This window comes from Pan paniscus, chromosome 10 (assembly GCF_029289425.2).
Source record: "Pan paniscus chromosome 10, NHGRI_mPanPan1-v2.0_pri, whole genome shotgun sequence".
Classification (NCBI taxonomy): domain Eukaryota; kingdom Metazoa; phylum Chordata; class Mammalia; order Primates; family Hominidae; genus Pan; species Pan paniscus.
This window is the reverse complement of record NC_073259.2, coordinates 46,979,465-47,000,990: the sequence shown is the minus strand read 5'-3', so window position 1 is coordinate 47,000,990 and position 21,526 is coordinate 46,979,465. Positions and strand designations below refer to the sequence as shown.

General features: G+C 40.0%; 1 protein-coding gene across 7 annotated transcripts in view; it reads left to right on the top strand.

The window, feature by feature from the left end:
* PCED1B (PC-esterase domain containing 1B) overlaps nt 1-21,526 on the top strand; it is a 156,859-nt gene that overhangs the window by 86,767 nt on the left and 48,566 nt on the right. Inside the window, exons 4-5 of one of the 7 annotated variants that reach the window (XR_010108826.1) lie at nt 4,742-4,864; nt 9,968-10,334. The exons of 4 other annotated variants lie outside the window; for them this stretch is intronic. The gene's annotated coding sequence lies outside the window, so the exon portion shown is untranslated. Of the gene's footprint in view, nt 1-4,741; nt 4,865-9,967; nt 10,335-21,526 lie in introns of those variants that run through there. 2 more of the 7 variants (XR_010108827.1, XM_063593072.1) reach the window with 2 other exon arrangements.

Genomic DNA, 21,526 nt, shown 5'->3' with positions numbered 1-21,526 from the left:
CCTTTAAAATGCCCAGTAGCCTCTATATGGATTGGAGTTGAGCTCAGTTCCATACTGGTTTGTCTTTATAATCTTTAACTAGCTTTAACTGGCTTTGTTTTTCTTTAACACATTTAGCCAAAAACTTGAGCTAAACCAATTAAAATACAGAGGCATAGAAACTTTTCACTCCCTGAGAAACATGTCAATAGCAATAGTGTATGAATTAAGTATAGTTGAATGGCAACTGGCCACAGTCTTGACAGTAAGTGATTTACAATCCAGTCTTATGAGAGAATTTGAAATAATGCTCTGCTCATCTCAATCATTCCTGCTGTAAAACAAAAGAATCAAAGAGGGAAGTCTTTCTACAAACAAGTAACTAATCAAGATGAGGTGTGGTAAAAATAATAATAATAATAAAAGCATCTCCTGTGTCAAAGCATTAATTTTTCTATTGGTTATCAGAGTAGAAAAAAATATTTTTTTTATTTACCCCTCTTAGGTTCATTGGCTTGGAGTCCATGAATCAAACAAATAACAGACAGATTAACAAGAGAAAAAAACAGTTTTAATTATGTACATAGCTACATATGTAACACCAGAGTTTATAAAGAAAAATGTTCCTCAAGGAGGCAGCCAGATGGTTAAGGCTTTTATGGTATTCCATTTTTAGCAAAATAAACGAAAAGGGATTTGGGACTTCTAGGTCAGGAGGCAAGTTACAGGAAGGTGACCAAGAAAAGTATGGTAAACAAGGATTGTTTAGTGCTTTCTCCATTGATAAGAGTTATTGAGTCCTCTTCTCCATAAGGGAAAAGGAGACACCTTTAAAGATGGAAATGTTCTAAATGTTCTTTATTTAAGGAAAATTTGTGCCCTATTTTTAGAGCTTTTTCTGTGTCTGTTGGTCTCGATGGCCTTTAGCTAAAATATTCAACGTAACAAAAAGGCATATTTTGGGGGGTATAGCATATCTTGGTACCCTTTGTGGTGACAAATTCCATATCTGTTGGGCATTCCTAGGGGTCAGTGCTGGATTTCCCTGCTGACCAACTAGGAAAATGAAGTGGGAACTGAAAAGGGCATTGTGGCTGTCTCTCCAACAGTCTTTACTCAGATGATCACTCAAAGCCAACTGTGCCACCTACCTGTGATTGGGCTAAAGAAATGTGAGGTGTGTTTCACCAGAGTTGTCAGGGGAAAGAGCCAGTTGTCTTTGAATCCTGCACATGGACAAGGACACACGTGTACCCAGTTGTGCTGGTAGCCATATTATGACAATGAGGAAAAGCAACCCTACAGTGAAGTGAGTGTCATAAATAGCAGCACAGAGAACAAAGCTGGATTCTAGATGATATTGCTGAACCATGGAATCGATCGAATTACTTAAGATAATAAATTCTCTTATTGTTTAGGACATTTTGAGTTGGTATTCTGTTATAGGAAGCCTAAAAACAGCAGAGCCCAGAGAGGGAGTCAGTGTTCTCCATGGAGGGAAGATGGGCCTTCTAGCTCAAAGGAGCACCTCCAGAGTAAAACTCTCGAGCAGTACCTGGGCAGGCCAACATTGCTCTCCTAAGGCCCAGCTTGACCAGCTGCCAGAGGAGGCAGACATTTTGATGAGGGAAGGTGGTCGGGAAAGGGGCAAGGAGTAGTGATGTTGAAACCAGCAAGTCTGTGAAGACAGTTAAATGAGCCAAAATATTTGGGTGAGGTAGATGGGGACACTAACATTAAAGACAGGAAAAATGATGAAGAGAAAAAAGGAGAGGCCAGAGATTGCTTTTTCTATATTCTGGAAAAGTACCAGTTCCATATGAATTACCTGGTTTACTTGTGTGTTTTTAAAGATCAGCTAGAACTTATCACAATCTATCTGGTCCTGGTGATTTTTTAGAGAGTAGGTCTTTTAAGCCTCCTTCTGTCTCTTCTGTAGCATTTGATCTACCCAAGTTTTATGTTTCTTCTTGGGTCAATTGTGTTAGTTTTTATTTTGCAAGAACATCATTTATTCCCTGTAGGTTTTTTGAAATGTTGCCATTGAATCTAATATTCTCTTATAATGTTTTTGGTGTCTTATATTTGATTGTCTCTCTCTTATTTCTTATCTTGTGTATGTTTCTCTTAGTCAGGCTTCTATTGATTTTCCTTTTTAGGTCTATTTATCCTTTCTGCTCTTTTACTTATTATTTTGCTTTCTTGTTCATTATTTTCCTTCTTCACTATTTTAATCTTTCCACTTGGTTTTGTTTTCTTTTTCTAATTTCTTAAAGATGAGTATTGTTCTTTACTTTTCAGCTCTTAATCTTTAATGGCAAAGGCACTTAAAGCTACAAATATTCCTCTCATAGATTTCCATATGTCTTATTGGTTTGACATAAATAGTAGTTCTTGCCATTGCTTTGAAATAATTTTGAATTTTGGTTTTTATTTTCTTTTTGACCCAGAGCTATTAAAGTGTTGCTACTTTATTAAAGTGTTGTTACTTTATTGAAGTGTTGTTGTTTTTTCATAAGTATTTAGAATTTTTGTCATTCTTTTTTCTTATTTCTGAGTTTTATTAGAGAATATAACCTGTAAAATTGACCTTTAAAAAAAAGTTAAGTTTTTTCAACCAAGAGTATGACCAAATGTCATAAATACTCCGTGAACATGCAAAAATATGAATATTTTCTACTTAATACTTTCTACTTAAAGGATATATGGTTTAATATTGTAGGGGAGGAAAAATATCTTCTCACTTCTAGGTTGTTTGCTGGGGCTGTAAGATACAGATTAACAAGAGAAAATAATACAAATTTATTTAAAATCTGTTTTACATAACACAGAAGTGGAAATGAAGACCTAAAGAAACAGTTAACCCTGAGTATTTTTATACTAGGTTTGACAAAGAGTAGAAAGTTGTGGAAAAATATGATAGGGCAGAGAGGGTTTGAGCTAGGATAGCAAACTGGAGGAAACTTAGCAAGGCCTATTTGTTTGAATTCCTCTCAACATCCCTCCATCTTCCCATCTTCGGTGATAAAGGTGTCCTTCTCTCTGAGTATCAGGAAGGTACCTCTCATGTGAGGGTCTTATATCGTATTTCAGGGGAGAAGAAAGAGTCAGAGTGTCCTTTCTGTACCTGCCATTTTTCAGATTCCTTCAGCTTAAAATATTCAATATGGCAAGCTGCCATATTTTGGAGTAGTATGTCCTAAACCCCATCATTTCAATAGTTTTACTGTTTAATTTCTGTTTGTCATTATTACTATTTTTTGCCCCATTGGATTTGGAGAATTCTGAAAGACATATATCGTATATATTTCTAAATGAAGTTCTCCTTGCATTTCTAACACTTCATATATTTAGCTGCTGTATCTAATACATACAAAGTAATTACTAGTATATCTTTTACCTAAATTGTACTTTTTGGCCCAGCATGGTGACTGATGCCTGTAATCCTAGTGTTTTGGGAGGCCAAGATAGGAAGATCGCTTGAGCCCAGGAGCTCAAGGCTGCAGTGAACTATTATCATGCCGCTGTATTTCAGCTTGGGCAACAAAGTGAGACTCTGTCTCAAAAAAAAAAAAAAAAGTTCTTTTTATCATTGTATATTACTCTTTTTTTTTTTTTTTTTTTTTAAGTATCATTCTTGGGTGTTTCTCGGAGAGGGGGATTTGGCAAGGTCATAGGACAATAGTGGAGGGAAGGTCAGCAGATAAACATGTGAACAAGGGTCTCTGGTTTTCCTAGGCGGGGGGCCCTGCCGCCTTCCACAGCGTTTGTGTCCCTGGGTACTTGGGATTAGGGAGTGGTGATGACTCTTAAGGAGCATGCTGCCTTCAAGCATCTGTTTAACAAAGCACATCTTGCACCGCCCTTAATCCATTTAACCCTGAGTGGACACAGCACATGTTTCAGAGAGCATGGGGTTGGGGGTAAGGTTATAGATTAACAGCATCCCAAGGCAGAAGAATTTTTCTTAGTACAGAACAAAATGGAGTCTCCTATGTCTACTTCTTTCTACACAGACACAGTAACAATCTGATCTCTCTTTTCCCCACAATTCCCCCTTTGCTATTTGACAAAACCGCCATCGTCATCATGGCCCGTTCTCAATGAGCTGTTGGGTACACCTCCCAGACGGGGTGGTGGCCGAGCAGAGGGGCTCCTCACTTCCCAGACAGGGCGGCCGGGCGGAGGCGCCCCCCACCTCCCTCCCAGATATTACTCATCTTTAATTTCATTGGTGGTTTTAAGCTTAAATTCTGCCCACCTGGTATTAATATGAACTTCTGCTTTCTCTTTGTGATATCTTTGTCCATTTCATTTTTCAGTCTTTAAAAAACTCACTTTGTTTTAAGCATTAAAAAACCAATAAACAGTGTATTGCTTAATTTTGTTATTTAACCCAACCTGCCAGTCTCTGTTTTTCAATAGAAAATTTAGCCCATTCATGTTAAGTATAACAACTGTTTTATTCATTCTATCTTATTTAATATTTATCTTTGGTCTTACTTTGCATTTCCTCTTTTTTCTTTCTTCGTTTTTGCTGATTTGTTCAGGTTGCTCTACATTCTCATTTTCTTATTAATTATCTTCCCTTATCATCACACACAAGTTTCTGGACTATCATATGAAATCCACATGCTTTTTCCTTTCAACCAAATCACTCTTTTTTTCACTGTTCCCACCAATAAATGAGACTTTTGAATACCTTTACTCTCCATTCTTCCTGCCAGGTTACCTTTTTTTTTTTTTTTTTTTTTTTTTTGAGACGGAGTTTTGCTCTTGTTGCCCAGGCTGGAGTGCAATGGCACCATCTCGACTCACTGCAACCTCCGCCTCCTGGGTTCAAGCGATTCCTCTGCCTCAGCCTCCTGAGTAGCTAGGATTACAGGTATGTACCACCACACCCGGCTAATTTTGTATTTTTAGTAGAGACGGGGTTTCTCCATGTTAGTCAGGCTGGTCTAGAACTCCAGACCTCAGGTGATCCGCCCACCTTGCCCTCCCAAAGTGCTGGGATTACAGGCGTGAGCCACCGTGCCTGGCCCTATTCTACTTTCAAATACTTTTTTTGCTGATATGGCTTAATACTTTGGGTTCTAAGCTATTATTAGATTTCTCTTGCAGTAAATTCTTCTTTTTAAAGATTGCTTATTTAGCTATTATATTAATCTCACTTTGTTAACACCTATTTGCATCTAACTTTACTTACTGCAAGCTATACTGCTTGCCATTTTTGTTTCCTCTCTTCGTCTTCTACTCTGACCTGGTTTCCCTAAGATGGAATAGGAGGATGATATTTTCTATGAATTCTTGCATAGCCACAAATATAGTTTTTCTCCTGATAAAAGAAAGATAATATCTTGCCTCAGATATAAAATTCTTGGATTGTAGTTTTCTCTCTGATATTAGTAATTTTTATTAGCTCCTGAGTTGTAGATGACACAGTCCTGTATCAGTCTAACGTTTCTTCTTCTTCTTCTTTTTTTCTTTCTCTTCTTCTTCTGCTGCTGCTGCTTCTTTCTTCTTCTTCTTCTTCTTCTTTTCTTCTTCTTCCTCTTCTTCCTCTTCTTCTTCTTCCTCTTCTTATTCCTCTTCTATATGTATATGTATGTGTCTATAGATAGATATTTGCATACTTGATCTTTCTGTCTCTGTATTTATAAGATTTGTCTTAATCCTTGGAGTTCAGAAATCTTACCAGAATATGTCTAAGTGTGTGGACCTTGGTAATACATTTCCATCTGCTGACTTGAATAAATCTAATTTTAACTAACTTTGCCTCTCCTTGATCTGTGCTCTTATGTTTTTCTGATATTTGCATGTAGGTCTCCTGGATCTTTCTTCCAAGTCTGCTATCTTTTTGCTCATGATTTCTGCCTCTTTGAATTATTGCTCCTTATTTTGAGATACTTCTTCCAATTGTTCTTTCAGGCTACTAATTTGAACCCAACATAAATCATCTTCTTCAGTTCACCCACTTGCTTGTTCAGTTAAAAAGTCGTGGGTTGCTTTTTTTTTTTTTTTTTTTTGGTTATTTTTCAGTTCTTTTGTTATTGTTGTTTGGAAGCAGAGGCTGCACTGAGCTGAGATTGCACCATGGCACATGGCACTCCAGCCTGGGTGACAGGGTGAGACCCTATCTCAAAAAGAAATTCTGATCAAGGAAATCTATGCTTGCTAGACTGATAAATTTTGAGTTTGATTCTGAATGTGGTAGAAAGCAAGATGACATAGTGAAATAGCATGAATTTTGTGGCTCAAAGTGAATTAGCATGAACTAATGCCAACTGGGCATTTCCTAGCTTTATGAACTTGGGCAAACTGCTTAATTCTCTGACCCTGATCCTGTAAAATGGAGATAGCTATGCCTTCCTCCAGATCTCTTATTAGGAGATCATATGTGTAAAAGATAAGAACTGGCACAGGACGGAACCTCTCTTCCTTTCCTAGTGGTATTGTGTTGGGAAGGAACTGTCTTCTGAGATCCTGCTCAGATCAGCTGCCTAGCCTAGAGGAAACAGCAATGTTGTTGAGGGAAAGAGGTTAAGAATGTGACAAGGAGAAATCATTTTGAAACAGACAAGGCTGAGAAGGTACCAAAATGTTTTTGTGTGTTTGTGAGGGCAGTTTTTTGAGAGACAAGTTGTTGAAAAAGGCAATGGGGAAGACAGGACAATAAAGAGGAGAAAATCAACTGAGACAATGAAGAAGAAACTCAAGATTTCCTTCACACTTTTGACTCAGAGCAGCCATGTAGGAGACATAGAAAGTGTCACAGAATGACCTATCAGGCATTAAATCGGATGATTAAACTATGGCGGGTAGTAGAAGGAAAAAACCAACCACCAGAAAAGTTGTAGATTCCTTCAAAACCTGATATGTAACTTAAAGTAACTTTTTTGAAGTTCAGAATCATTTATCTCCTGTATGTTTCTTTGTTTGTTTTGACAGAGTCTCCCTCTATTGCCAGACTGGAGTGCAGTGGCACAATCTTGGCTCACTACAACCTCCACCTCCTGGGTTCAAGCGATTCTCCTGCCTCAGCCTCCCGAGTAGCTGGGACTAGAAGCGCCCGCCACCACGCCCAGCTAATTTTTGTATTTTTAGTAGAGACAGGGTTTCTCCGTGTTAGTCAGGATGGTCTCGATCTCTTGTCCTCGTGATCTGCCCGCCTTAGCCTCCCAAAGTGCTGGGATTACAGGCGTGAGCCACCATGCCTGGCCTGTTAGCTCCTTAATTCTGTACATAAACACATACTTTTTTTTTTTCTTAAACATGGTGGGATAAAAAAGCAAAATGTCTATGATATTTATAACGGAATTTGGGCCATCCTGCCAAAGATTCGTAGTCACTAATTTTAGGATGAATATGATTAATCTTTGAAGTACCAGAAGAAAAATGTAATGCCCAGATAAGAGAGATTATCTTCATCAATTGTTTAAGTATTAATCTAAAAGGAGAGATTTCAGATCTTTAAAAAAATGATTATACGAGGCTCACAAATATTTCTCAGGTGTTTCATATGTTTTAAAAGCCTGAGGAAAATGTCTGTGGTAAATGCTGCGATGCTTTGAAGACTATTCTTATTCAGATCAATTAAAATAAATATGTATGCAAAAGTGTCTAGCATGGTGGCCAGCAAACAAGTTTAATAAATGTTAGGGAGGGGCCAGGCATGGTGGCTCACACCTGTAATCACAGCACTTTGGAAAGCTGAGGCAGGCCCATCACTTGAGCCCAGGAGTTTGAGATCAGCCTGGGAAACATAGTGAGACTCTGTCTCTATAAAAAAATATGGCCGGCTGAGGTGGCTCACGCCTGTAATCCCAGCACTTTGGAAGTCTGAGGAGGGTGGATCACTTGAGGCCAAGAATTGAAGACCAGCCTGGCCAACATGGAGAAAACCCGGCTCTAGGAAAAATACAAAAATTAGCCAGGCATGGTGGCTCACGCTTGTAATTCCAGCTACTCGGGAGGCTGAGGCAGAAGAATCGCTTGAACCTGGGAGGTGGAGGTTGCAGTTAGCGGAGATTGCGCTACCGCACTCCAGCCTAGGCTATAGAGTGAGACTCAATCCCAAAAATCAAACAAACAAAACAAACAAACAAAATAAATAATAAATAAATAAATAAATAAATAAATAAATAAAATGTTAGGGGAATCAAATTAAGCTCTTTAACCCAAATTTAATCTGAAGTACCATCAAGACTTCTGCTTCTTTTGGCTGTGCATTGGCATACTCTACCCACTGGTCCTGGTATGCCTCAGGTCCTCTTGCTCTTAGCGCCTCATCTATTCCAGCATTTACCTTTTTTAGACCCATGCCTAAAATTAATGAATATGACAGTTTTGTAAAAGGATACAAAAGTAATTTATATATACTTTTGCACATCTGGAATTTAATTTTGTTTAAGTGGTTCTCTGCCTTTTCTACATCAGAGCATAGAGGTTAAGTGCATAACTCCTGGGGTCAGAGAGATGCAAGTTCAAATCCTGGGTCTCCCACTTAGACTATTAACTTGAGCAAGTTACTTAGCATCACTGAGCATTAGTTTCCTCATCTGTAAAATGGGAATTAGAACTCTCTGTACTTCAAATGAGATAATGTAGGTAAAGACGTGGCAAGGTGTCAGATGGATAGTAAGCCTTGATAAGTAATGCTGAGTATTGTGACTTATAACATGTATAACATGTAATAACTATATACCATATATATCTAGATAATATACATCTATAATTATTTTTAAACACCCTTATAATATCCCTCTTCAAATTCCTATAATTCTGCATTTTTGATATTTAGAATAGAAAAAGTGAATCACAAATTGTAAAAGAGGTAGAATTGCTAGTTGAGTAGAATATTTACAGTTAAAATATGGTGCTGGCTTTATCTTAGAATTATAATCTAGAGATGTACATTATCCTAGATGCAAAGTGGAAAAGTGCTCATAATATCTGGGCAACAAAAACTAGTTGAATGTAAAAGTATTTATTCACTTTTGGACTCATGTTAATTTGAGGTGGCAAATTGATATTAACTTGCACAGTATCTTTATATCCATGAATTAAATTAATTCAGGGCTTTTTTCCAAAGGAGCCACACCTCATTAATAATTTTATTTGGTTGTTATCTAGAATGTTGTAACAATTTCTAAATGTCAGGTTATAGAAATTTCTAGTATACAGAAATCCCACTTCAGAATTCAGAAACCTTTTTGTTTACTTCTTTCAGTATGTATGTATGTATGTATGTATGTATGTATGTATGTATTTATTTATTTTGAGACGGAGTTTCACTATTGTTGCCCAGGCTGGAGTGCAATGGTGCAATCTCGGCTCACCGCAACCTCAGCCTCCCAGGTTTAAGCAATTCTCCTGCCTCAGCCTCCCAAGTAGCTAGGATTACAGGCATCCGCCACCATGCCCAGCTAATTTTGTATATTAGTAGAGATAGGGTTTCACCATGTTGGTCAGGCTGATCTCGAACTCCTGACCTCAGGTGATCTGCCTGCCTCAGCCTCCCAAAGTGCTGGGTTTACAGGCGTGAGTCACTGTGCCCGGCCTATTTATTTATTTTTAATTTTATTTCTTTTTTTTTTTAGAGACAGGGTGTCGCTACATTGCCCAGACTGGTCTCGAACTCCTGGGCTTAAGCCATCCTCCCACCTCAGCCTCCCAAGTTACTGAGATTACAAGCAGAAGGCATCCCACCCAGCTTGCTCCTTTTAATACTGGCATGCCCTAGCCAATGATTCTTTAAATAATATTATTGCTCAATATTTTCCTTCTTAAAAAGTGGCTGGATTTCATACTGACTAAAATCAGGAAAACATAAGGAAGAGAAGTACGATATTGTGATTTATAATAAGGAATACATATTTTGGTCTTTATTCTCAATTCCTGGCACAGAGCTCCTAAAACCCTTGTAATTTCCTAAGCAATAGAAGTGCTAGGTGCATCTTTGTTTCTAATATTTGTTTTTTTCCCCCAGTTCCTGATGCAGAGCTCCTAATCCCTTGGAAATCCCTGGGTGACAACAGTGTCTTTTGTTCTCATGAGGCAACCCTCAGTAGGTTCTTGGATGAAGGCTGGACACCAGAAAAACCAAGCCATGATTAGAAGCTTGGAAACTTCAGACCCATTCCCCATCCTCTGGGGTTCAGAGACCTTCGGGTTGCTGAACACATGGAGGTGCTGGGAGGGTGGCATGACCACGCCGCATGCCCCATACCTTGTCCTATGCATCTCTTCCATCTGGCTGTTCATTTGTATCTCTTAAAATATCCTTTCTAATAAGTTGGCAATAACAAGTAAACTGTTTTCCTGGGTTCTATGAGCCATTCTAGTAAATTATTGAACCTGAGAAGGGAGTCATAGGAGCCTCCAATTTGTAGCCAAGTCCAGTAGAAGTTATGGTAACCTGGGGACCTACTACTTGCAATTGGCATCTGAAGTGGTGGATAGCCTCATGGGACTGAGCCCTTAGCCTTTGGGATCTGACGCTATTTCCAGTGTCAACTGGTGTCGGAATATTGGTCAGTGTGGGGAGAAAAAAAAAAACCCCACTAATGTATTGTTCACAGAAGCATTGAATGTTGAGAGTACGATAGGAAGAAAAACAGATTTTTCACTAAACCAGAAGTCAAAACTATCTCCAGTGGGGATGGCAGGAAGATACAATTATGACTGAGTAAACAAAGAAGTAGCAGAGAGAAAACAAAAGGACTGTCTCCTTGGAATAAACTGAGCAGTCCCATATGAAGCAACAGCTGTGAACTCTGAGATGCCTCAGAGCAGGAGTGAGTAGCTTAGGCTGTGTTCATCCTGGCTCTGGAGGACAGGGAAGGGGATGCTATCCAGTCATAAAGTGCCCAATAAACACAAGTACTCATCTGGGGGCATATGAGGAAATGCCACAAAGGGATGACTAATCCCAAGCACTGGAAGGACTGGCAGTGCCTACCTAAATGATTCACTGAGGGAAAGTATGTTGCGTGTGGAGAATAAGGTTGTCAGGTTTTATTTCATCATTGGCGAAATTGGAGAGAAATATCTCCTCATATAAGAGAGCATTTTGGCTGACTGACTGCTAATGGGGTGACTGACACATTCACCCCAGTCCTCACTGTGCTTCCAATCACCCTCACACTAAACCCATATGTAACCTTTGATGTACTTGGAGTCTTCTGCTTCGTGACTGATTAGAGGACATGAGTTTGGTTGACAGAATGTCTCAAAGGAGACGGGAGAGATGATGATTATAGCACCTATGTTGTACTGATGTCTTAGTCCAGCCTGGTGGTGGGGTGGGTGGGGGGTGGCAACTAGAAACTGGAGGAATGTTCCCAAAAGCATGTTTGAGGTTCTGGGCCAGGCGCAGTAGCTCATGCCTATAATCGCAGCACTTTGGGAGGCCAAGGTGGGCAGACCACCTGAAGTCAGGAGTTTGAGACAAGCCTGGCCAACATGGTGAAACCCTGTCTCTACTAAAAATACAAAAATTAACCCGGTATGGTGGCACACACCTGTACTACTCAGGAGGCTGGGGCAGGAGAATCGCTTGAACTCGGTAGGTGGAGGTTGCGGTGAGCCGAGATAGTGTCACTGCACTCCAGCCTGGGTGATAGAGCAAGACCCTGTCTCAAAAAAAGAGAAAGTTTGAGATTCTGGCCATGGAATTAGTGCCAGATGCTGACAGATCTATTTTCTTGGGAGACTTTAAGGTTCTGGGAGAGGGTAAAGGCCAGAAGCTGGAAGAATAGAAAGGACTCTAAATGTAATCAGATCTGCTTAAGGGCCCACATGACCAAGAGTAGCAGAGAATTAGAAAGAGAGACTTTCTCCCTTCCTCTATACAAAACCCCACACCACACTCATACCCTGAGAATACAGCACCTTTGGCGTAGACACCAGCATCCTCACCTCACACAGTGGTGGTTGGCTGTGGTAGGGATTAGATGGCAGACAGGCATCAGGAAGTGCAGCTGGAGGAGGACCAGGTGGATGCCATGTGCTGACTGCATTTGACAGACTAGTATGTGGACAAGTGCAAAGCACCAACTTGTAGAAAGTCCCCAGCATAAGTGGGACACATTGTTGGGGGGCAGTGCTAAGTTACTACTTAAGCAGGTGGAGTGCTGCCTCAGGAAATTTCATGGGCTGGTGAGGACAGATAACATCAGGCTTATGCTTTCAAACAATGGAATGGCAACAGCCCAGGTAGCCTATGTAGCTCTTGCCTCCATCTCAAAAAATAAAGGGAAAAAAAGCATAGAAAATTGGGATGAGGCCAGGCGCGGTGGCTCATGCCTGTAATCCCAGTACTTTGGGAGGCTGAGGTGGGCAAATCACAAGGTCAGGAGTTCGAGACCAGCCTGACCAACATGGTGAAACCCTGTCTCTACTAAAAATACAAAAATTAGCTGGGCATGGTGGTGAGCACCTGTAATCCCAGCTACTCAGGAGGCTGAGGCAGGAGAACTGCTTGAACTCAGGAGGTGGAGGTTGCAGTGAGCCGTGATCACGCCACTGCACTCCAGCCTGGGCGACAGAGTGAGACTCCATCTCAAAAAAAAAAAAAAAAAAGAAAAGAAAATTGGGATGAGACTCCAAATGTACCAGTGTCATGAACGTAAGATTGATTATCTTCATGCTGAATGTATAAAAATGCATTACTATTGTTTACAACAGGCCCTGAGGCAATTGTCTATCATTTTTAACTTTGAAAAGTAATTACATAAATTTGTGTCTAGATTATACAAATTGCAAATTGGAGCATTACCATAATTTGCCTTAATTTGCTTTGTAAAATGCCCAATTATCTACTGTGAGGTTGCAACCACAATTTAGAACTAGCAACTAATCTCCACCTTCCCCTTCTCTGCTTCTGATCTTCTACATCTCTGAAAGGCTCATACAAGACCTTCTGTGCCAATGTTATTTAGTTTCAATTAAGAAAACTAATATGGAGCTTAAACTACGGAGGTCTGTTCTCAAAGATGACACAAGGGAACATCAAAGCTCATCAGAACATCTGGACATACTAGCTGAGGGGGAGATTTTCATAAAGCTTTTTTATCAAATGCAAAAATTGCACCAATATAATCATTCATCCTCTCAGAGTCTGCTTCTTTCTTCTTTAAATTTGAAGCCTCAATTAATTGGAAATGTGGACCATTCTGGCGAAATAATATTTCCAGTTAATCAACTTTCCTTTTAAAATGCAGTATTTTGTCAGCATATTTCTAAATACTTTAAAAAACAACTGCTCTGGTTTAAGAGGTACAGTTTCATTGTGACACGACTAATATTATGTTGATGATTACAGACCTCACGATGCCTCTGCTTCATAATTCTGAACATCACTTCTCATTTTTCCAGTACCAAACATAGTATTTTCATTCATTTATTTATTCATCAATCCATTTAAGAAATCTTGACTGAATGCCTACCCTTTGTCAGGTACTCTTCTAGAGACTGAGGGTACAGCAGAGGCAAAACAGACCATAATCTCTTCTTCTACTGAGATTAAATTTTAGGTCAATATTATATATATATTGACATGTATATATCAATATGTCAGTGTCATATATATGTGAAATAAGACATTGGGTTGACTTATACTAGCAGTTAATTTTTTTCTTCAACTTTTATTTTAAGTTCCAGGGTACATGTGCAGGATGTGCAGGTTTGTTACATATGCAAACATGTACCATGGTGGTTTGCTACACAGATCAACCCATCACCCAGGTATTAAGCCCAGCATTCATTAGCTGTTCTTCCTGATCTTCTCTCTCCTCACACCCCCCAACAGGCCCCAGTGTGTGGTGTTCCTCACTATGTGTCTATGTGTTCTCATCGTTCACCTCCCACTTATAAGTGAGAACATGCAGTGTTTGGTTTTCTGTTCCTGCGTTAGTTTGCTGAGGATAATGGCTTCCAGCTCCATCCATGCCCTTGCAAAGGACATGATCTCATTCCTTTTTATGACTGCATAGTATTCCATGGTGTATATGCCTGCACACCTACAACCATCTGATCTTTGGCAAACCTGACAAAAACAAGCAATGGGGAAAGGATTCCCTATTTACTAAATAGTGCTGGGAGAGCTGGCTAGCCATGTGCAGAAAATTGAAACTAGACTCCTTCCTTACACCTTATACAAAAATTAACTCAAGATGGATTAAAGACTTCAATATAAAACCCAAAACTATAAAAACCATTTGGGACATAGGCATGGGCAAAGATTTCATGACAAAAATGCCAAAAGCAAGAGCAACAAAAACAAAAATAGACAAATGGAATCTAGTTAAATAAAGAGCTTCTGCACCGCAAAAGAAACCATCATTAGCGTGAACAGACAACCTATAGAATGGGAGAACATTTTTGCAATCTACCCATCTGACAAATGTCTAATATCCAGAGTCTACAAGGAACTTAAACAAATTTATGAGAAAAAAAAATTAAAACGTGGGCAAAGGACATGAACAGACACTTCTCAGAAGAAGACATTCATGCAGCCAACAAACATCTGGGGAAAAAAGCAGTTGATTTTTTATTAACCACTGAGGTCAACTAGTTTTTTATTCTATACTTTCATGAGAAAGTATACATATACATACATACATATATGTATGTAGTGGTTCCAGGGAGTTAGGTTCTGGTTAGTGAAGGTATTTTCAACTGTATTCTCTTTTTCTTTCTTTTTTTTTTTGAGACAAAGTCTCACTCTGTAAGTGCAGTGGCACAATCATGGCTCACTACAGCCTCAACCTCCTGGACTCAGGTGATCCCCCACCTCAGCCTCCTGGGTAGCTGGGACTACAGGTGCTTGCTGCCACGCCTGGCTCATTATTTGTATTTTTTGTAAAGATGGGGTTTTACCATATTGCCCAGGCTGGTCTTGAACTCCTGGCCTCAAGCAATCCTCCCACCTCAGTCTCTCAAAATGCTGGCACTATACACATTAGCCACTGCGCTTGGCCTTAACAGTATTTTCTTGATACATATTTCAGTGCATTATTTTCTAATATATATTGGAAAGAATATTAGAATGAGATAGATTCTTTCATTATTTTTTTTTTGAGATGGATTTTCACTCTTGTTGCCCAGGCTGGAGTGCAATGGTGCAATCTTAGCTCACTGCAACCTCCCAGGTTCAAGTGATTCTCCTGCCTCAGCCTCCCGACTAGCTGGGATTACAAGCGTGCACCACCATGCCTGGCTAATTTTCTTTTTATTTTTAGTAGAGACAGAGTTTCACCATGTTGGCCAGGCAGGTCTTGAACTCCCAACCTCAGGTGATCTGCCTGCCTTGGCCTCCCAAAGTGCTGGGATTACAGGCATGAGCGACCCCACCTGGCCGAGATAGATTCTTTCTAATATATATTAGAAAGAATACTGGCTTTCTAAATTATTTTAAATTCAGAACATTTTTCTTCTCAGTCTAATTTATCTCCTCTACTGAAAAAAAAAAAGTAAAACAATTCAACTTTTTGTCAGTACTAAACAGAGGACAACACATCATTACCAACCATCACAACCTTCTGTGATTCCAATCCTGTCAAAAGAAACATCCTGTAATTTCCTCCTTCAAAATCAGAACTAAACCCAACAAGATCAGTGCAGAAGTGCATTCTAATAATAGTCCACTCCTATTACTAATGGAAAGGCTGAAGGCTTCACAAACCTTTTCAAAGAGCACTTTGATGTAATTTTGAAGTCACAAACAGTTCTGTTTCTCTAAGCAGGCATTTTTCAGAGGACTGCGTCCAGTTAGAAATCCTAAAACTGAAGAGCACCAGTGAAACTTGAAGATGGTTCAGAAAAGAACAGCTGAAATGACTGAAAGCCTGGGAGATCCTTCTACTGAGGGGGTGCTAGAGGAACCAAATGTATTTACCTGATTTGGTTAGATAAGAAAGAGAGAGGACCTAGAAGAATTCACTGTGAGTCACTGTAAGCAATAGACCTACAGTATTGAGAGAGCTAGAGTGATAAGAATACTACTGGCCTGGCATGGTTGCTCAGCCTGTAATCCCAGCACGTTGGGAGGCTGAGGCAGGCGGATCACAAGGTCAGGCCTTTGAGACCAGCCAAACAACATGGTGAAACACCATGTCTACTAAAAATACAAAAATTAGCCGGGCGTGGTGGCGCGTGCCTGTAATCCTAGCTACTCAGGAGGCTGAGGCACGAGAATCACTTGAATCTGGGAGGCAGAGATTGCAGTGAGCCGAGATCACGCCACTGCACTCCAACCTGGGTGACAGAGCGAGACTCCGTCTCAAAAAAAAAAAAGAAAAAAAAAGAATACTACTACGTTGAGTGCTTTATACCTATTATCTTTTTAACAGCCTTCCAGTAACTCAGGAGGCAGATTATTAGTGCTATTACTCCCATTGTACAGTTGACGAAAACTGTGGCTTAAGTAACTTGCACAAGGCCACATAGCTAGTAACAGTTGAGCTGCAACTTGAACTCAGGCTGACTCCAGAACCCTAGCTCTCACTCGCCACACCATACTGCCTTAAGAGCAGAAACATCCAACTGCCCATAAGGATACGCAAAAATGAGGACATATAAACAAACAAGATTTTGAAACTCATCACCCCAGAGATTATAAATGCAAATGGAGTGTCTTACTGGAATAGACAGAGTTTAGTTCCACCCAACAGCTAAAAGCTAAATTAGAATGGCTTCAGGGGTCTCTCTTTTTTTTTGGCAATGATTCAAAGGATGATTTTTATTCTTTATACCATTTGGAAAACAGGTGACATAAAGAGGATTAACATCCTAATCAAATAACATATCTGATATCTTGGGAGTGTTAGCTACCCAATTAGGGAATGAACTTTTGCCAATTAGGGAAAAATAGAGTGCTACGATTCAGGTACTCACAAATTATAATAGGTAAACATTTATATCATAGTGATTATATATAGGTAAAGAGGTGGGCAGAATGTACATAGAAAACTTCTGAACTGTCTATCTCTTGCTGTCTAGGGATGGAATTTCTAAATATATTTTGCTCTAGTGCCTGATAGAAAATTACCTCAAGGAAGTAGAGACGTTTTGAGAAATCTAAGATAGCAATGTGCTAGTGTTTCCTAACATGTGCTCTGTGGGACACTTAAATAGGCAATGCATCTCAAAATATGCATGTTCAAAATAGAGTCCCACATATCAACATCATATTAAAGGCTCAGAGAAGTTTAACAATAAAGAAATCGATTTAACTTGGGTTAACCAGCACTTCCCAAATATACTAGCTACAGAACCATTTCTTTTTTTTTTTTAACACCTATATATCACCCATTGAACGGGTATTTTACTGAACACAGTACAGCAGACTGTTTAAAACTCACATCCTGGTAACTTTCACTACTTGAAATTACAAAGTGCTTTTGTTAATTGCATATTTTTGCTCAGCCATCTTAGAATTGTGTGCCACGTGAGGACAGGGACTCATCTGTCTACAGACTTCCTGCACTCATAAACTTTTTTTTATGTTTTAATAGACTTTGATTCCTTCAGTGTTCTGATAACTACAGAATCTCTGATCATGACTCCAAGGAAGACAAGGGCCCCTGCACGCAGTTGGTGCTATGCTAGGCAGTGGGGATATTGCATGAACAGAACAGATATGGTTCCTGCTGAGGCAGAGCTGACATTTTATTGAGGAAAATAGACCATTAGGTACTTAAACCAGCAATAGAGAGAATATTTTTCTTTTTCTTCTTTTCTTTTTCTTTTTTGTAGAGAAAGGGTCTCCCTATGTTGCCTAGGCTGGTCTTGAACTCCTGAGCTAAAGCGATTCTCCCACTTTGGCCCTCCCAAAGTGCTGGGATTGCACCGCACCAGGCCAAGAATATTTTCCATTGTAAATGTATAAATTAGTAAATGAAGTTTACCTCAATCCCATGTGTGTTTTAGTTGGTGTGAGCTGTACCTTGCATGCTTACCCTCTGGCTACTTGCAAGAGGCAGGCTGGAGACAGTGGTGTGCTGGTAAACGACCAGCTGGGGAAGGGGAGGTGGTTTGATTTATAGCATTTGCAGATTTCCATGATGCAAATACTCCCGCCACATTGGATTTCAAACCATCCAGGTGATGCCAAGTAGCTTCCTGGAAATTTAACCATCTGCTCTCGGTAGCTGCTGCCAGCAGCTCCAGCACACACCACTGGTTCTAGCCCTTCGAAGCAAGTTTAGCCAGCATTCTTCTCATCACAGACTTTTGAGTTTCACAAGCTAAGTAAAAGAATTTTTAAAAATTAGAGAAAGACTTTCTGAAATCTTTTTTCTTCCCTTCCTTCCTTCCTTTTTCCCTTCCCTTTTTCCTTCCTTCTTTTACCAAAGACACTAAAAAAAAAAAAAAAATTACAATCTGCAAATACCATCATTTCATAAAAGAAAGGATATTTTAATTTTTTAAAAGTGGGAATAACATAATTTCAGAATAAAGGTTAGTCCTTTAAATTTAATGAATCCAGATCTATGAAAATTTTATTATCTTACTTATTTTTCTAATTTTATTATGAACTAGGGAAAGTTTTGTGTATGCATTGGAATGTTTTTGGCTACAAGTGAAAGAAACCTGGCAGTGGGTTAAGTAACCTGGAGTTATTTTTCTTACCTAGCAAGAGGTCTAGAGGTGAGTGGTTGCTGGCAGTAGTTCAACTGTGTAGTAATGCTATCAGACTCCTACTTTTTCCCTAGCTTTCCTTTCCACCAGCTTTAGCTTGTAAACTTGTTTCCTCATGTTTGTAGCCTCATAGTCACAAGATGTTGCTGCATCTCCAGGTAGATGAAAGGCAGGAGCAAAAGGCCTTTATATGGATTGAACTGTGTCCCCAAAAAAGATATGTTGATATCCTAACCCAGATACCTGCGAATGTGGCCTTATTTGGAATGCAAATGTAATTAGTTAAGATGAGGTCATATTGAACCAGGGTGGGCCCTAATCCAATAACTGATGTCCTTACAAAAAGAAAAAACAGAGACAGACACAAGAGGAGAACGCTATGTGAAGGCAGAGACACACACAGAGGGAAGACAGTCCTGTGAAGAAGGAGGCAGAAGTTGAAGTATTGAAGCTGCAAGCCGAGGAATGCCAAGTATTGCTGGTGTAAGAGAGGAAAATAATTATCTTTTCTGTACCCATCTTAGGTTCCCCAGCTAGGGAAAATTAGACTGCATATTAGAGTGGCCCGGCACGGTGGCTCACAGCTGTAATCCCAGCACTTTGGAAGGCTGACGTGGGTGGATCACTTAAGGCCAGCAGTTCGAGACCAGCCTGGCCAACATGTTGAAACCCCATCTCTACTGAAAATACAAAGATTAGCTGGGCTTGGTGGCAGGCACCTGTAATCCCAACTATGCAGGAGGCTGAGGCAGCAGAACTGCTTGAACCTGGGAGGTGGAGGTTGCAGTGAGCTGAAATCGTGGTACTACTACTCCAGCTTGGGCAACAGCAGAGCTAGACTCAGTCTCGAAAAAAAAAAAAGACTGTATATTAGACTGACAAAAGACAGATTAACAAGAGAAAAACAAACAAGTTTATTGAAATATGCATTGCACATACACATAGGAGTATTCAGTAATAAGTAATTCAAAGGAGTGGTTAGAACTTGAACTTAGTCTGGTGCAGTGGCTCACACCTGTAATCCCAGCACTTTGGGAGGCCAAGGTGGGCGGATCACGAGGTCAAGAGTTTGAGACCAGCCTGACCAACATGGTGAAACCCCATCTCTACTAAAAATATCAAAATTAGCCAGATGTGGTGGCACGCCCCTGTAATCCCAGCTACTCAGGAGACTGAGGCAGGGGAACTGCTTGAACCCAGGGGGCGGGGGTTGCAGTGAGCCAAGATCACGCCCCTGCACTCCAGCCTGGGTGACAGAGTGAGACTCCGTCTAAAAAAAAAAAGAACTTGAACTTACATAGAATTGAGCAAAGAATAATAATTTTGTAGAGAAGTGGCAAGACAAAGGAAAATGACTTTGAGCTTCTAGGGGCAGCAAATTGTGGGAAGGCAAATATATGGGGAAACTTATGGTAGATGAGGGCTAGTTAATACATTCTGTTTTTGTAGATTCCTCTGGATGACATCTTGTCTCCAGTGATAAGGTGTTATCCCTTTATGTTATCCCTTTACTGGTAGGGGGGTAGAGGGGGACACTTTCACAAGGGGAGCTTATGTTCTGTTTTCAGGCAGATAGGAGGCGGACAGAGATCTCATCCTGGGTCTGCTTTTTCTCAGTTGCCTTCAAGTCAAAATAATCCATATGCCAGAGTGGCATATTGTGGGGTGGCATAATCCAAACCCCTTCATTGGCAAGCATCAGGAGCCAGGAAGAGACAAGAAAAGGTTTTTTCCCCTACGCTTTCAGAAGGAGCATGGCCCTGCTGACACCTTATTTCAGTCTGAGGGCCTTCAGAATTGTGAGATACTACATTTCTGTTGTAATCTACCCAGTTTGTGATACTTCGTGATGGCAGCCCAAGGAAATTAACACAGCACAAAATCTTGTCTTTACTTAAGATATCTCCAGCTGATTTCTTTTTATATCCTATTGGCCAGAACAAGGTCAAATGCCCAAACCAAGAACAACCAATAGACAAGGGGAAGGAGATTTCCATGACTGGTTAGGCCTATCCTGGAGTCAGGGACCACTCTCCTTGGAAGCAAAGATCTCTCCTTACCACCTGAACACACTGAAAGAAGGGAAAATGGCTCTTGGGGAGGTAGTGGGTAGTGCCTATCACACTTGAAGGTGGACCACTGTGCTGCTCTGTGGACTTTAGAAATGCTGCCCTACTTAACAGTGTTTGAGATTCATCTCAAAACAGATCTTTACCTTCTCCAGAAGCACTCAGGAGTTTAGGTGAAAGATCCAGGTGGATAGCTCCAGGGTAAGAAGTTAGAAATGCTGACACTATGTGAGAGATAGTGTTCATAGGGAGAGACCATGGGATCTTATCTAAAACCAAGAAATGGGTGGTAAATGTAGTGAAAAGGAAGCACCAGGAAATTGGAAATCTCAGGGAGGAGAAAAGGCAGGTGAAATGATCTGGTACTGATGAAAATCCCCCATCTCTACATCAAGGGGATTATTAACTCAGTTTCAAAAATAGAGAACAAGAGAGAAAAAGAGAAACAGGGATGCTGTTTTAACTATAGGCAGCAGTATATAGTAAGACATATTTTTAATCTTTTATCAGTGAAAGTGTAAACAGTTAAATCCAGCACTAAATAATAAATGTGTCAATATTTTAAAATATATTTTTTCATAGCTAAAATTAGAACTAAACATGCTAATGAACTCAGCACCAAGGGCTGGAGGTGATGGAGAGAACATTTCATCTCCCAGGCAACTCCCAACTCTGCAAGTTCTAGAATTCCTAAACATTAAATTTTCTTCATTGAAGACATATTTGGGAACTACAGCTTCATCATAAGGCAGCCAAGTCTTGTGATATATGGGTTAAAGGAAAGTTATGTTTCTCCTGGGGTCTTCCTCTACATTTCCACCCAGACGGGCCTGGGT